This window comes from Pan troglodytes, chromosome 7, assembly GCF_028858775.2.
Source record: "Pan troglodytes isolate AG18354 chromosome 7, NHGRI_mPanTro3-v2.0_pri, whole genome shotgun sequence".
NCBI classification, from domain to species: domain Eukaryota; kingdom Metazoa; phylum Chordata; class Mammalia; order Primates; family Hominidae; genus Pan; species Pan troglodytes.
Window position 1 is genome coordinate 152,492,170 of NC_072405.2, and position 16,568 is coordinate 152,508,737.

Sequence of the window (16,568 nt, forward strand, 5' to 3'; positions counted from 1 at the left end):
CCCCGTACTCTCTGGGGGCCCTGGGCGGGCGGTGGGCAGGGCAAGGGCCAGCAAGTCCGAGAGAGCAGTGGCTGCGGCTCTCCTAAAACTTCCTCTGCAAAGCTTATTCCCCAACCCGTATAGCGCACTGAGCATCTACTTGTTTTTCTCCCCTTCCTTCAATACAATTATAGATTAATTAATTCTCACCGAGCAATATCTGACCTACATCAGTGCCTCTGTAAGACGGCAGAGCCAGAAGAAAGAATCATTGGGCTATATAAAGACAAGCAATCTATTTTAAAAGAAGGGCTGTGTGCGGGCGCCAGCTGCTCCAGCATCCCTGTTACATAAGGCTCATTTACAGGCAGCACACACCCGCTCAGCGAGATTCACGGCTCGGTAGTGCTGAACACGGGTTAATCGTCCCATTGCGTCTGGGCTCACCGGAGGGGCTCTGACAGGAGGATGCCCACCTGGGGGCCCCCGGGCACATGCGATGCTGCTCCCTGCTGCGGGACACCTCCCCTTTGCCTCCCCCACATCAAAGCACCTGCCACGCCCCACTTTAATTGTGGGATTCTCCAGGTCAGGGGCCACATCTCATTCATCTGAGTGTCCCTCAACACCAGAGAGAGAGCCTGGGATACGGGAGGCATCGACATTGAGGAGTTAAGCTGTGATTCAGCAGGAGGAGGAGCACACAGGAGGAGATGGTTCTCACACTCGCTGAGCCGCGAGCGCTGGGAGGCCGGGCACTGAGCCGCAGATTCTCAGTTCTCAAGGCCACTCTGCGTAGTAGGCGCTGCTGCCGCCACAGTGGGTACCTTAGGGGTGGCCCCCAGTGCTCATAGCCAGTGCAGTCCCCTGTCCCTGATGTGGGCTGGACTGCGTGACTCAGGACTGGATTCTAGGGATGGAAGGAGCAGAGAAGATGCGATGTGGCTCCTGAGATCCGGTTGCAAAGCCTGTGGCTCCATCGTGGTCATGCTGTCTGGTTCTCTCTGGAATCCTGGGTGGTGCCAGCTGCTGCGCTGGGGGGAAGCCCTGTGGACAAGCCCAGGTGTCAAGGAGCTAAGTCAACAGCCCTGCGAGTGAGTTTGGGAGCAAATCCCCCAAGCTGAGCCTTCGGATAAGCCCAAGGCTCCAGTCCCACGGCTCTGCCCAGCCCACGAGAGACAGTGATCCAGAGCCACCTCAGAGCTGGACTCCTGCTCCACACTCGCTGCCTGTTTCGAACCACGAGCTTTGGGATAACTTGCGACGCCGTGATAGAGAACGGATGTTCTGCCTCATTGTAGAGTTGGGAAAACTGAGGCTCTGAGGAGCTGAGTGACTTGGCTCTGGTCACCCAGCACAGATGCAAGCCCAGGCCCACCTGGCTGCACATGGCACACGGATCTAGAAGGGACAGGCCAAGCCCTGGCCGAGCTGGCTGCAGCCTCCACAGACCACAGCAGATGAGAGGCCTGTCCCTCCCGTCCCAGAGCTCTCGGAGGGCCCGTGGCCGCCCCTCCACCGTGGTCCCCACGCTCCTCTCCCTGGCTCTGCCATCCTGCCTCTATCCAGGACTGCCCAGCTCTCAGGGGCAGCATCTGCCACCAGGAGCCCTCACACACTTCGTCGAGGAGGTGGGCCCGGAATACAGGGCACCCAGGGTGAGGGGCCTGCCACTGCCCCAGGGACCTGGAATCTTCCTGCAGAAGCCACGTCTGACCTTGACATTGAGATATGCGGCCAGGCAGTTGGGGGCCACCATCAGCCCTGATCTCTGCCTCCCATCTTCCATGGACCCCTGTTCTCAGGACCCCAGCCCTGCCCTCAGCCCACCCCGCTCCAGTGTGGAACATGAGCTAAGCCATTTCTTCACCTCCCCTGGCCTCAGTCTCCCCATCTGGAAAGTGGGAAGAGAGTGCAGCTGGGCCTGGCGTTTGCTTCAGCAAACTCATAAGGCCCCAAACCACAGCCTGAAAGGGCAGGGCCTGGGCCTGGGGGCGGCAAGGGTGTGGACGCCCTGCAAGGAGAAGGCAGGGGAATGCACACTGGCTGGGCTCAGCAGCTGCCACCTGGAGCCCGGTGGCCATGTTGTCTGTGGACGGTGAGCGGGAGGAACCCGAGAGCCGCCTGCCTCCCCTCCCCACCGCCGGCCATGGCTAGGGGGCTGGCCCTGGGTCCGCCGTGGGGCAGGCAGGGGCAGGTGCCTTCCTGTTTCTCCCCCACCTGCCCTGCAGTCTGGGCCTGAACTCACCTCTGTAGCCCCAGAGTTCACCGTGGGCCCCTGTCTCCTGCTTTAGAGGCCACCATGGGGAGGGCACCGGGAAAGGCCTGGTGTGAGTCACAGCAGGGGAGTGTGGGGCAAGGGTGGGGGTACAGAGGCACTCTTGGCTGGCAGGGCTGGGCCTTTTCTGAACCTGGCAGGAGTGGACGAAAGCTTTCCACCAGGTGGGCGGGACTCTGCCAGGTCCCTGAGTAACCTGAATGACTGCTCAGCCTCATCCAAGAGGGGGGTTCCCTTTCTGGGCTTCTCCCCTCCAGCTGGGAGGCTTCAGAGGCAAAGGCCCCAGGCCAGAATGAAATAAGCTGGTTTGTTTTCACCGGGTTTAGTTTTACTGTTTCCTTCTATTTATGGGAAAAATAAATAAATAAGAAATAGGAGCCTTTCCATGTGTAGTCAGGATACAGGCACTCAAAGTAGAATCAAACCCTGTTAGGGACAATGTGACATTGCCATGTCTGCAATGACAGTGGGGTGCTGGTGAGGGGAAGGGGCTTGCAGGGAGGTCAGAGGGGGCTTTCATTGGAGCTGCTGGAACCCTAGAGTGGACTTGCAGGTGGGCCCCATTATCTGGGTTCCCTCCTGAGCCCACGTCAGGCAGCTCCTGGCTGGAAGCCCCCCAGTGACCCCTGACTGCCAGGACACGAGGGGGCTGGTGACTGAGTGGGGCGGCCTGCCACCCTCCCAGACCCTGTCCAGGCACCAAGGCAGATCCTGCCAGACTCTCGGGGCAGAGGCCCCCTCCCCTGGGAGCCCCACTAAGGCAGCCCTGAGAACCAGCTCTCATCTCCCTGCCTCACGGTTACATCCCCAAGGACTCCTTATTCTCCTCCCACCACCTGTGGCTCAGGCATCACTGTGACTCGGCTTAGCTGTTACTGTTCTATAGTATTAGGTAATATTATACGTCAGTGTTACATACGCCATGCAGGTGAGAAAAAGACGGTTCAGGCAGGTTAATTACCTTGCCCTGGGACACACAGCAAGAAAAAGACAACCAAAATACGAACCCAGAGCTCTACTGCCCCGGCCCCCACTCTCCTTTCACGCCCCCTCCAAGACAAATCTGGTCTCCGGCTCCCAGAACCTTCAGACTGCACATTTTAGCAGCTTGACACCAATGGCTTCAGAAACTACAAGCTCTCCTGTCTAAAGTGGCAAAGAATCCAGAAAAACTGTGTTAGTCGGTGGGTCCTTCATCGGACTCACCACTCAGTGTGGTCTGAGGACCGGCAGAGCCAGCACCGCCTGGGCGGGCATTAGATTGCACCGTCCCAGGCCCGCCTGCCCTGCTGAGTGAGAAGCTGCCCATTTATAAGACCCTCAGACGCTTCTGAACGCCGAGGTTAGGAGGCAGCTGCGCAGGGCCATGCTGAATCCCCTACCGTCCACAGCCCTGCCCCCAAATCCAGAAATGGTGAAGAGTCGGGCCCTGGCAGGAAAGAAGTTTGAGCATTCAGTGGGGGCTGCCGGTGTCAGCTGGTGTCACGCCCCACCGCTGGCTGCCTGCCTCTACTCACCTGTAATGCTGGCCTCTGGGAGCCCAGAGCCTCAGGCCAGATGTGCTCTGCCCGGACCTGGATTCTCTGGAAACCTGGCCCCAAGACCAAGCCAAGCTGTTTATAGATTCTGGGCTCCTGGCCAGATATCATTTCTGGCTTTGATGCCATTTAATGTTCCTTCAATGTATTATTCATTTCCGTGAATTGCAGTGCTAACTCCTCAAAGCTCCTGAGCACACGTGCCCTCCTCCTCATCCTGCACTCAGCCCAGGCTGGTCTCCAGCCTCTCCTGCTCCCCAGCATGCCTGACCCCCGCCCACCTGCCACACTTCTCCCCAGCTCCTCTTCCCTGTACTCAGCCAGAATGAGCCAGGACTGGACTTGCCAAGGCCTGGACCCTATGCTGATGTTGCTGTGTGGCCACGGAGAAGCCACTTTGTTTCTCTGGAACAGACCCTAAAACTCCAAAACCCTAAAAGCTCAAAGCTAGAAAGCACCTTGGGCATCTCCCAGGTCACCAACCACAGCACCTCGTCCAGGAGACCACCCGTGGGACTCCGGAATACCTCCAGGGATAAGGGGCCTACTGCCTGCACAAAACCAGAGCCCAGGCACCAATAACCAAGCTCCAATAACCAGGCTCCAGTAACCAGGCTCCAGTAACCAGGCTCCAGTAACCAGGCTCCAATAACCAGGCTCTAGTAACCAGGCTCCAATAACCAGGCTCCAGTAACCAGGCTCCAGTAACCAGGCTCTAGTAACCAGGCTCCAATAACCAGGCTCCAGTAACTAGGCTCCAATAACCAGGCTCTAGTAACCAGGCTCCAGTAACCAGGCTCCAATAACCAGGCTCCAATAACCAGGCTCCAGTAACCAGGCTCCAGTAACCAGGCTCCAATAACCAGGCTCCAGTAACCAGGCTCCAATAACCAGGCTCTAGTAATCAGGCTCCAGTAACCAGGCTCTAGTAACCAGGCTCCAGTAACCAGGCTCCAGTAACCAGGCTCCAATAACCAGGCTCTAGTAACCAGGCTCCAATAACCAGGCTCCAGTAACCAGGCTCTAGTAACCAGGCTCCAATAACCAGGCTCCAGTAACCAGGCTCCAGTAATCAGGCTCCAGTAACCAGGCTCTAGTAACCAGGCTCCAGTAACCAGGCTCCAGTAACCAGGCTCAAATAACCAGGCTCTAGTAACCAGGCTCCAATAACCAGGCTCCAGTAATCAGGCTCCAGTAACCAGGCTCTAGTAACCAGGCTCCAATAACCAGGCTCTAGTAACCAGGCTCCAATAACCAGGCTCTAGTAACCAGGCTCCAATAACCAGGCTCCAGTAATCAGGCTCCAGTAACCAGGCTCTAGTAACCAGGCTCCAGTAACCAGGCTCCAGTAACCAGGCTCCAATAACCAGGCTCTAGTAACCAGGCTCCAATAACCAGGCTCCAGTAATCAGGCTCCAGTAACCAGGCTCTAGTAACCAGGCTCCAATAACCAGGCTCTAGTAACCAGGCTCCAATAACCAGGCTCTAGTAACCAGGCTCCAATAACCAGGCTCCAGTAATCAGGCTCCAGTAACCAGGCTCTAGTAACCAGGCTCCAGTAACCAGGCTCCAATAACCAGGCTCTAGTAACCAGGCTCCAATAACCAGGCTCCAGTAACCAGGCTCTAGTAACCAGGCTCCAGTAACCAGGCTCTAGTAACCAGGCTCCAGTAACCAGGCTCTAGTAACCAGGCTCCAGTAACCAGGCTCTAGTAACCAGGCTCCAGTAACCAGGCTCTAGTAACCAGGCTCCAGTAACCAGGCTCTAGTAACCAGGCTCCAATAACCAGGCTCCAGTAACCAGGCTCCAGTAACCAGGCTCTAGTAACCAGGCTCCAATAACCAGGCTCCAGTAACCAGGCTCCAGTAACCAGGCTCTAGTAATCAGGCTCCAGTAACCAGGCTCTAGTAACCAGGCTCCAATAACCAGGCTCCAGTAACCAGGCTCCAGTAACCAGGCTCTAGTAACCAGGCTCCAATAACCAGGCTCCAGTAACCAGGCTCCAGTAACCAGGCTCTAGTAACCAGGCTCCAATAACCAGGCTCCAGTAACCAGGCTCCAGTAACCAGGCTCCAGTAACCAGGCTCCAGTAACCAGGCTCTAGTAATCAGGCTCCAGTAACCAGGCTCTAGTAACCAGGCTCCAGTAACCAGGCTCCAATAACCAGGCTCTAGTAACCAGGCTCCAGTAACCAGGCTCTAGTAACCAGGCTCCAGTAACCAGGCTCCAGTAACCAGGCTCTAGTAACCAGGCTCCAATAACCAGGCTCCAGTAACCAGGCTCCAATAACCAGGCTCCAGTAACCAGGCTCCAATAACCAGGCTCTAGTAACCAGGCTCCAGTAACCAGGCTCTAGTAACCAGGCTCCAGTAACCAGGCTCCAGTAACCAGGCTCCAGTAATCAGGCTCTAGTAACCAGGCTCTAGTAACCAGGCTCTAGTAACCAGGCTCCAGTAACCAGGCTCCAGTAATCAGGCTCCAGTAACCAGGCTCCAATAACCAGGCTCCAATAACCAGGCTCTAGTAACCAGGCTCCAGTAACCAGGCTCTAGTAACCAGGCTCCAATAACCAGGCTCTAGTAACCAGGCTCCAGTAACCAGGCTCTAGTAATCAGGCTCCAATAACCAGGCTCTAGTAACCAGGCTCCAGTAACCAGGCTCTAGTAACCAGGCTCCAGTAACCAGGCTCCAGTAACCAGGCTCCAGTAACCAGGCTCCAATAACCAGGCTCTAGTAACCAGGCTCCAGTAACCAGGCTCCAATAACCAGGCTCCAATAACCAGGCTCCAGTAACCAGGCTCCAATAACCAGGCTCCAATAACCAGGCTCCAGTAACCAGGCTCCAATAACCAGGCTCTAGTAACCAGGCTCTAGTAATCAGGCTCCAGTAACCAGGCTCTAGTAACCAGGCTCCAATAACCAGGCTCCAGTAACCAGGCTCCAATAACCAGGCTCTAGTAACCAGGCTCTAGTAATCAGGCTCCAGTAACCAGGCTCTAGTAACCAGGCTCCAATAACCAGGCTCCAGTAACCAGGCTCCAGTAACCAGGCTCCAATAACCAGGCTCTAGTAACCAGGCTCCAGTAACCAGGCTCTAGTAACCAGGCTCCAATAACCAGGCTCTAGTAATCAGGCTCCAGTAACCAGGCTCTAGTAACCAGGCTCCAGTAACCAGGCTCCAGTAACCAGGCTCCAATAACCAGGCTCTAGTAACCAGGCTCCAGTAACCAGGCTCCAATAACCAGGCTCTAGTAACCAGGCTCCAGTAATCAGGCTCCAGTAACCAGGCTCTAGTAACCAGGCTCCAATAACCAGGCTCTAGTAACCAGGCTCCAGTAACCAGGCTCCAATAACCAGGCTCTAGTAACCAGGCTCCAGTAACCAGGCTCCAATAACCAGGCTCTAGTAACCAGGCTCCAGTAATCAGGCTCCAGTAATCAGGCTCCAGTAACCAGGCTCCAATAACCAGGCTCTAGTAACCAGGCTCCAGTAACCAGGCTCTAGTAACCAGGCTCCAATAACCAGGCTCTAGTAACCAGGCTCCAGTAACCAGGCTCTAGTAATCAGGCTCCAATAACCAGGCTCTAGTAACCAGGCTCCAGTAACCAGGCTCTAGTAATCAGGCTCCAGTAACCAGGCTCCAGTAACCAGGCTCCAATAACCAGGCTCTAGTAACCAGGCTCCAGTAACCAGGCTCTAGTAACCAGGCTCCAATAACCAGGCTCTAGTAACCAGGCTCCAGTAACCAGGCTCCAGTAACCAGGCTCCAGTAACCAGGCTCTAGTAACCAGGCTCCAGTAACCAGGCTCCAGTAACCAGGCTCCAGTAACCAGGCTCTAGTAACCAGGCTCCAATAACCAGGCTCCAGTAATCAGGCTCCAGTAACCAGGCTCTAGTAACCAGGCTCCAATAACCAGGCTCTAGTAACCAGGCTCCAATAACCAGGCTCTAGTAACCAGGCTCCAGTAACCAGGCTCCAGTAACCAGGCTCCAGTAACCAGGCTCTAGTAACCAGGCTCCAGTAACCAGGCTCCAGTAACCAGGCTCTAGTAACCAGGCTCTAGTAACCAGGCTCCAGTAACCAGGCTCCAGTAACCAGGCTCTAGTAACCAGGCTCCAGTAACCAGGCTCCAGTAACCAGGCTCTAGTAACCAGGCTCCAGTAACCAGGCTCCAGTAACCAGGCTCTAGTAACCAGGCTCCAGTAACCAGGCTCTAGTAACCAGGCTCCAGTAACCAGGCTCCAGTAACCAGGCTCTAGTAACCAGGCTCCAGTAATCAGGCTCCAGTAACCAGGCTCTAGTAACCAGGCTCCAGTAACCAGGCTCCAGTAACCAGGCTCTAGTAACCAGGCTCCAGTAACCAGGCTCCAGTAACCAGGCTCTAGTAACCAGGCTCCAGTAACCAGGCTCTAGTAACCAGGCTCTAGTAACCAGGCTCCAGTAACCAGGCTCTAGTAACCAGGCTCTAGTAACCAGGCTCCAGTAACCAGGCTCCAGTAACCAGGCTCTAGTAACCAGGCTCCAATAACCAGGCTCCAGTAACCAGGCTCCAGTAACCAGGCTCCAATAACCAGGCTCTAGTAACCAGGCTCCAATAACCAGGCTCTAGTAACCAGGCTCCAGTAACCAGGCTCTAGTAACCAGGCTCCAATAACCAGGCTCCAGTAACCAGGCTCCAGTAACCAGGCTCCAATAACCAGGCTCTAGTAACCAGGCTCCAATAACCAGGCTCTAGTAACCAGGCTCCAGTAACCAGGCTCCAGTAACCAGGCTCTAGTAATCAGGCTCCAATAACCAGGCTCTAGTAACCAGGCTCCAATAACCAGGCTCCAGTAACCAGGCTCCAATAACCAGGCTCTAGTAACCAGGCTCCAATAACCAGGCTCCAGTAATCAGGCTCCAGTAACCAGGCTCTAGTAACCAGGCTCTAGTAACCAGGCTCCAGTAACCAGGCTCTAGTAACCAGGCTCCAGTAACCAGGCTCCAGTAATCAGGCTCCAGTAATCAGGCTCTAGTAACCAGGCTCTAGTAACCAGGCTCCAGTAACCAGGCTCTAGTAACCAGGCTCCAGTAACCAGGCTCTAGTAACCAGGCTCTAGTAACCAGGCTCCCAGCTACAGCACTTGTGCTTCTGTGGTTCTCTCCCTCCTCCCCTCGCCCTCTGCCCACAGCAATATTCCAGCATTGGTGCAGTGCCAAAATACCAAATAAAATCAGGATGATGGGTAAGGGATAAGAGAATTGTTGATTGGATTTCTTATCCTTTTTTTTTCTTTCTGACACTTCAATTATTTCAGTTATGACTTTTTCATATAACAGTTCATAGATTGCAGGGGAACAAGTAACCTTTAAATCTCCCATTTAGCACATTACAATAATTTCCTTGGAAATCACAGGTGCTCACGCTATATGACCTACTGCAGGCGCTTCATCAGCAAATTAATGTCGAGGTTAATTCAAACTTTGGGGAAAGTGCAAACTTGACCAAGATGAATCCAGCCATTTGCAGTAATGATCAGGGCAGCACAGGCAGGATAGCAGAAGGAGCATCTCTGGGAGAACACCCTGGAAGGCATGGCAGTCCTCTGTATTTTGTCAGAAGTTTCTGTTGAAAGCAGGTGTTCCAAGATCAGCCTCCCTGGCTTCAAATTCTGACTCCAACACTAATAGCCACATGGCCTTGGGCAAGTGACTGCCCCTCTTTGGGACTCAGTCTCCTAATCTGTAAAATGAGTAAATATTAGCATCTATCTCATTGTGGGGATTAAATGAGTTGATACATAACAAAGTATTTGGCACAGAGCTGCCATTTATTTAAGGTCAATAAATAGCTTCTACCATTGCAATTATTACCACTGCATTTGCCATTATACCCACTACCACCACCACTATCATCATCATCATCATCACCCACATAATCTTCACCATCATCACCATCACCATCATCACCACCACCACCATCAACATCAACATCATCACCATCATCACCATCACTATCACATCACCATCATCACCATCACTATCACCATCAAATCACCATCATCACCATCACTATCACATCACTATCACTATCACCATCACATCAGCATCATCACCATCACTATCACGTCACCATCACTATCACCATCACATCACCATCACTATCACCATCATCACCATCATTATCACCATCATCACTATCACATCACCATCACTATCACCGTCATCACCATCACTATCACCATCATCACCATCACATCACCATCATCACCATCACTATCACCATCACATCACCATCATCAGCATCACTATCACCATCACTATCACCATCATCACTATCACCATCACTGTCACATCACCATCACTATCACCATCATCACCATCACTATCACATCACCATCACATCACCATCACTATCACCATCATCACCATCACTATCACCATCATCACCATCATCACCATCACTATCACCATCATCACCATCATTATCACCATCACTATCACCATCACTATCACCATCACTATCACAATCATCACCACCACTATCACCATCATCACCATCACTATCACTATCACATCATTATCACCATCACTATCACCATCACCATCACTATCACCATCATCACCATCACTATCACCATCACTATCACCATCACTATCACTATCACCATCACTATCACCATCATCACCACCACTATCACCATCATCACCATCACTATCACCATCACATCACCATCACCATCACTATCACCATCATCACCATCACCATCACCATCACTATCACCATCATCACCATCACTATCACCATTGCTATCACCATCACTATCACCATCACTATCACCATCATCACTATCACCATCACTATCACATCACCATCACTATCACCATCATCACCATCACTATCACCATCACTATCACATCATCATCACATCACCATCACTATCACCATCATCACCATCACTATCACCATCGCTATCACCATCACTATCACCATCATCACCATCACCATCACCATCACTATCACCATCATCACTATCAACATCACTATCACATCACCATCACTATCACCATCACTATCACATCACCATCACTATCACCATCATCACCATCACTATCACCATCGCTATCACCATCACTGTCACCATCATCACCATCACTATCACCATCACTATCACCATCATCACTATCACCATCACTATCACATCACCATCACTATCACCATCATCACAATCACTATCACCATCACTATCACCATCACTATCACCATCATCACTATCACCATCACTATCACATTACCATCACATCACCATCACTATCACCATCACTGTCACATCACCATCACATCACCATCACTATCATCACCATCATCACCATCACTATCACCATCATCACCATCACATCACCATCACATCACCATCATCACCATCATCATCACATCACCATCATCACCATCACTATCACCAGCACATCACCATCATCACCATCACATCACCATCATCACCATCACTATCACCATCACTATCACCATCACTATCACCATCATCACTATCATCATCATCACCATCACTATCACCATCACTATCACCATCATCACTATCACCATCACTATCACATCACCATCACATCACCATCACTATCACCATCATCACTATCACCATCACTGTCACATCACCATCACATCACCATCACTATCATCACCATCATCACCATCACTATCACCATCATCACCATCACATCACCATCACATCATCATCACCATCATCATCACATCACCATCATCACCATCACTATCACCAGCACATCACCATCATCACCATCACATCACCATCATCACCATCACTATCACCAGCACATCACCATCATCACCATCACATCACCATCATCACCATCACTATCACCAGCACATCACCATCATCACCATCACATCACCATCATCACCATCACTATCACCATCATCACCACCCTCACCACCAGCATCACTATCAACACCACCATTCCCACCAGCACTATCATCACTATTATCATCACCATTAATGTCATCACCACCACCATAACATCACCATCAATACCACCTCATCACCATCATTACCATCACCATCACTATCATCATCTTCATCCATTATTACCACCACTATCGTTACCATCAACACCTCCACTATCACCAGCACCATGATCATGACCCCCACAGGTGTTCCCAGAGCCTCCACCTCATTGCAACTTTCCAGCCCACCAGATCCTAATGTGCCTGGACTCAGGACTCAGCTTAAAAGTCTCCTCCTCCGAGAGGCTTCCCCTGACCTCCAATGACACCAGCCAGCCTCTAACCCTTCCAGCATATTCACAGGACGCTGATGGCCTATGCATTGCCTATCTTCTTTCTTTTCTCTCCCAGTTGAGGGAGAATCCTCAAGATCTAGAACACTGTGCCACATAAAGAAAATTCTCAATAAACCTTAATGAATGATTGAAAGATCAAAGGAAGATACAAACAAGAAATCCCATTGCCACTACCAGGCTGAAGTTCTGTTCTTTCCTACCTGAATGGGGGACTGGCCATGCCCCCAGCAGGAGCATGGGGGCCCCAGACACAGGCACCTTCTGCTGCCCATGCAGGCCCTCCCTGCTTTGCCCTGGCTGCAAAGCAGTCCGCGGAGCTGTTGTCAACATTAGCCCAAGTTAGAGATGAGGAGAGTGGGGCTACTGAGGGGGCCGGGGCTCAGGTCCCATCAGGGCCAGGCCCCTGCTCCTGTCCGCCCAACCCAGACCTTCCCTGGCCTCTCTGAATGTTCCCCTGGGCTCTCAGGAGCCCACCCCCTCCTCCATGGCCTCTGCCAAAAGGAAGGGCTCCTCTGTGACCCCACCTCCTCCCCAGGCCAGCCCTACTTAGGCTGTTCCCAGGAGGGGCGGGAAGAGGTGAGAGTGTGATTCTGCCCACCTGGGTTAGGCATTGGTCCACCTCCTGCCACCTGGCTCCCTACCCACCTCCTGCGCCTCCAGCCCTGCGACCTTCCACCTGTGTAGGCTCTGGGAGGAAGAGCTGCACCATGGGTTGTCACCCAGCATAGGGTCTGCACCCAGTAGGTACACACAATTGAAGCTCAGAGGGGCTCTCTGAATCCCCCTCAGGGCAGGCGAGGTGAAGGATGGACATCAGGTGGAACCCCAGGGCGAGGGCTGCACGGAGGCACACGTGGAGGCACAGATCGTGGTCTGCTTCTGTTCTTGCACTTGCCCTGGGCCAGGGTGTGGCCGGGCTGTCAGGGAGTGGGCCAGGGTGCCGATACCCAGGATCCTGGCAGAGGGAGGGAACCCGACCAGGAGAAGTATCAGGAAGACCTGGGAGAGACCCACAGGAGGGGAGCCCACTCCAGCCAGGCCTACAGAGTTCAAGAGCCCACCTGGGCTCCCCACTGACAAGGGACTCAGCCCTAGCAGCATTCGCCTCCCATCCGGCCATGGGGAGCCCATTGCCACGACATTCCCCAGAGGCAAGAGTGGGAAGTCTCCACTGGGGACACAGGGCAAGGAGCTTCTGGGGCTCCCTGCACCCTGAGATTATGACCATCTGTTTCTCTGACAGTTGCCAACTGGGCTGTAAGGGGCAAGAGCCCCCCCAGATTTTAAGGTGCCCTTGGGTCCTGCATACCCCATCGCAGACAGTGCGGGCTGGGATGCGGTGGGTCTGGGCAGGCCCAGGTTCCCAGGGGTGCCGCTGCTGCTGGGCCCCGGACTGCACAGGGTGGCACAGCCTGCTCCTCTGGGAGCCGGGGCACCTGGGCCCTAGCACACTGCGGCACTCGGCAGAGCAAACTGCATAGGATTAGGATTCAGCTTAGGGGCCAACTGGGGAACAGAGCTGGGCTCCCCTTAGGGACTGCTTGTCTGAAGGGGCTCCTGGGACTCTGCAGAAGTCCCAGGGCATCCCCACGAGGGCATCATCCTCATGGGCCAGGATTAGCAGCACAGGCTGCCTGCCTGGGCAGTTCTGAGAGTTAGTCCCATCATGAGGAGGTTTTAACAACATCCTGCCGTGATTTGGGGGGAATGGAACGTGGATAGGAGGTTGGGCTGGCACCCGTGCACACGCCCTCCCACACCTGGGCTCCTACCACAACTGGCTATGGAGGCCAGGTGAGCCTGCCTAAGTCCCAGAGTGTTGGGGCCTCCTCACAGCCCTGCCTGCCTGACCTCCCAGCTGTGCTTTCCACCGAAGCCACTGCCTCTCCTCACGGTGGCTGCAGGTTCAAGCTCTGCTGGGAGGTGAGGGCAGCTTGTTCACCAGAGCCTGCTCAAGGGCCTGCAGGAGGAAGAGCTCTTAGCAGGTAAATAATGTAATTTATGGGAAACAATACGAAGCTTGTGATGGAGACCCCGGGAACCAGAAGTATCCAGGCTTAGTGCCCAGAAAGGCAGCCAGACCCTCAGGGCAGCTGCGTCCGGCTTCTCCAAGGAAGCATCTCCAAACAGGTGGTGAGGCCTGGAGCTCAGCTACAAGCCCAGGACAGGGCCTTGCTGGGTGGGAACAAGGTAGCCAGGAGCATCCTGTAGCACACACCTGCACATGGCACATGCCTGCATGGCACACTCCTATATGGACTTGTCTGCCCACAGCACACACCTGCACAACACACGCCTGTACATGGCACACACCTGTGTGCGGCACTCACCTGCACAGCACATGCCTACAGGGCACACGCTATATAGCACATGCCTGCACACGGCACACACCTGTACATGGCACACTCCTATATGGCACACGCCTGCACATGGGACACACCTGCACAGCACGTGCCTGCACAGCACATGCCTATATGGCACACACCTGCACAGCACATGCCTATATGCCACACGCCTGCACATGGCACACACCTGTACATGGCACACTCCTATATGCCACACGCCTGCACATGGGACACACCTGCACAGCACGTACCTATATGGCACACACCTGCACATGGCACACACCTGTACATGGCACACACCTGCACATGGCACACACCTGTACATGGCACACGCCTGCACATGGCACACACCTGTACATGGCACACTCCTATATGCCACACGCCTGCACATGGGACACACCTGCACAGCACGTGCCTATATGGCACACACCTGCACATGGCACACACCTGTACATGGCACACACCTGTACATGGCACACACCTGTACATGGCACACGCCTGCACATGGCACACACCTGTACATGGCACACACCTGTACATGGCACACACCTGCACAGCACATGCCTATATGGCACACGTCTGCACATGGCACACACCTGTACATGGCACACACCTGCACATGGCACACACCTGTACATGGCATACGCCTGCACATGGCACACACCTGTACATGGCACACACCTGCACATGGCACACACCTGTACATGGCACACACCTGCACATGCCACACGCCTGCACATGGCACACGCCTGCACATGGCACACGCCTGCACATGGCACACGCCTGCACATGCCACACGCCTGCACATGGCACACACCTGCACATGGCACACGCCTGCACATGGCACACGCCTGCACAGCACACACCTATATGCCACATGCCTGCACATGGCACACACCTGTACATGGGACACACCTGTACACGGCACACGCCTGCACAGCACATGCCTATATGGCACACGTCTGCAGGGCACATAACTATATGACACACGCCTGCACATGGCTTCCCACAGTCACCTGCTCATTCATTCACCAAAGTCATCCTGCAGTGGATTAATTCGGTGAAACAATCATTTCCTCAATCATTCATTCAACAACTATTTGATGCCTATTTACTGTTGGGAAACACAGTAGGACAGGCCACTCTTAGCCATGGGGCAGCAAAGGACCCAGGAATGCTCAGACCCCGGGCCTCCCCCATGAAGGCCCATGAGGGAGACACACGCCATGAGAGCGAATGTCCATGCATCCTCGGCTGGGCTTAGGCCTGGGCCTCCAGTTCAGGCCGTGCGGCGGCTCACTGGGTCCCAGCTGGAGATCTAGAGGCCGTCCCTAAGTCCCAACCAAAAATATGGAGTCTTGACAAACGCCACCTGCCTCAAGAGAGGTCAGGCACCCGACAGACTCCGAGAAGAGCAGTCCCTCCCCAGGCAGTGACTCTGCCCACTAGCAAATAAGGCTCCTCGTGGTCCTGGAACCAGAACAAGTCAAGCTCGAATTCCTCTTTGGATTGGAGGCTGCGGGAGGGGTGAGATGGGGACACCTAAGAGCTTGCCCCTCCACCAGAGACCTGCAGTGACCTTGAGTTCTAAGCCCCGGTGAGAAGCCGCAGCACCCACCTGCAGGATCCGGCCCCTCCGTTTGAAAGGGATGCTCCAAGTTCTTGCGAAGTTCAGCTGTGCAAGAGCAGAGGAAGGAAAAGGTTTGTCAGGAGCCATGAGCAGGGAGTGGCTATCTCAAATGAGGGCGTTAGGGCCAGCTGCCTGGAATGAGAGTGCTTCAGCTGGGCTTTAAGGATGACCAGGGTTTGTGCAGATTTGTGTGAGCTGAAACCTGCTCCAGGAAGAGGACCTGCTGCATGTGGAAGACCGGGCCGGGAGGCACCAGGCAGACCAGCCGCTGGACACTCACAGGCTCCGCAGGGAGGCAGCAACGCCAGCAGGAGCTAGGTTGTCAAGTCCTGCGTGGGGGGTGGCAGAATGGCTGGTTGTCCCCCTTGATTTCCGTTCTCTCCTCTTTCTATAGAAACAGTTTCCTCTGAGCAATGTCTGTCCAGCCAAAGACCACATTTCCCAGCCTCCTTTACAGCCACATGTGACCGTGGGGGCTGT

General features: G+C 53.9%; 1 long non-coding RNA gene across 1 annotated transcript; it reads right to left on the reverse strand.

Moving 5' to 3' along the window:
• Positions 1 to 260: 260 nt before the first annotated feature.
• Positions 261 to 16,526, reverse strand: LOC134810799 (uncharacterized). The gene is made up of 2 exons (XR_010159387.1): positions 16,077 to 16,526; positions 261 to 1,026 (listed from the first exon to the last, which is right to left on the reverse strand). It is a non-coding gene; the product is annotated as an uncharacterized LOC134810799 (long non-coding RNA).
• Positions 16,527 to 16,568: the final 42 nt, after the last annotated feature.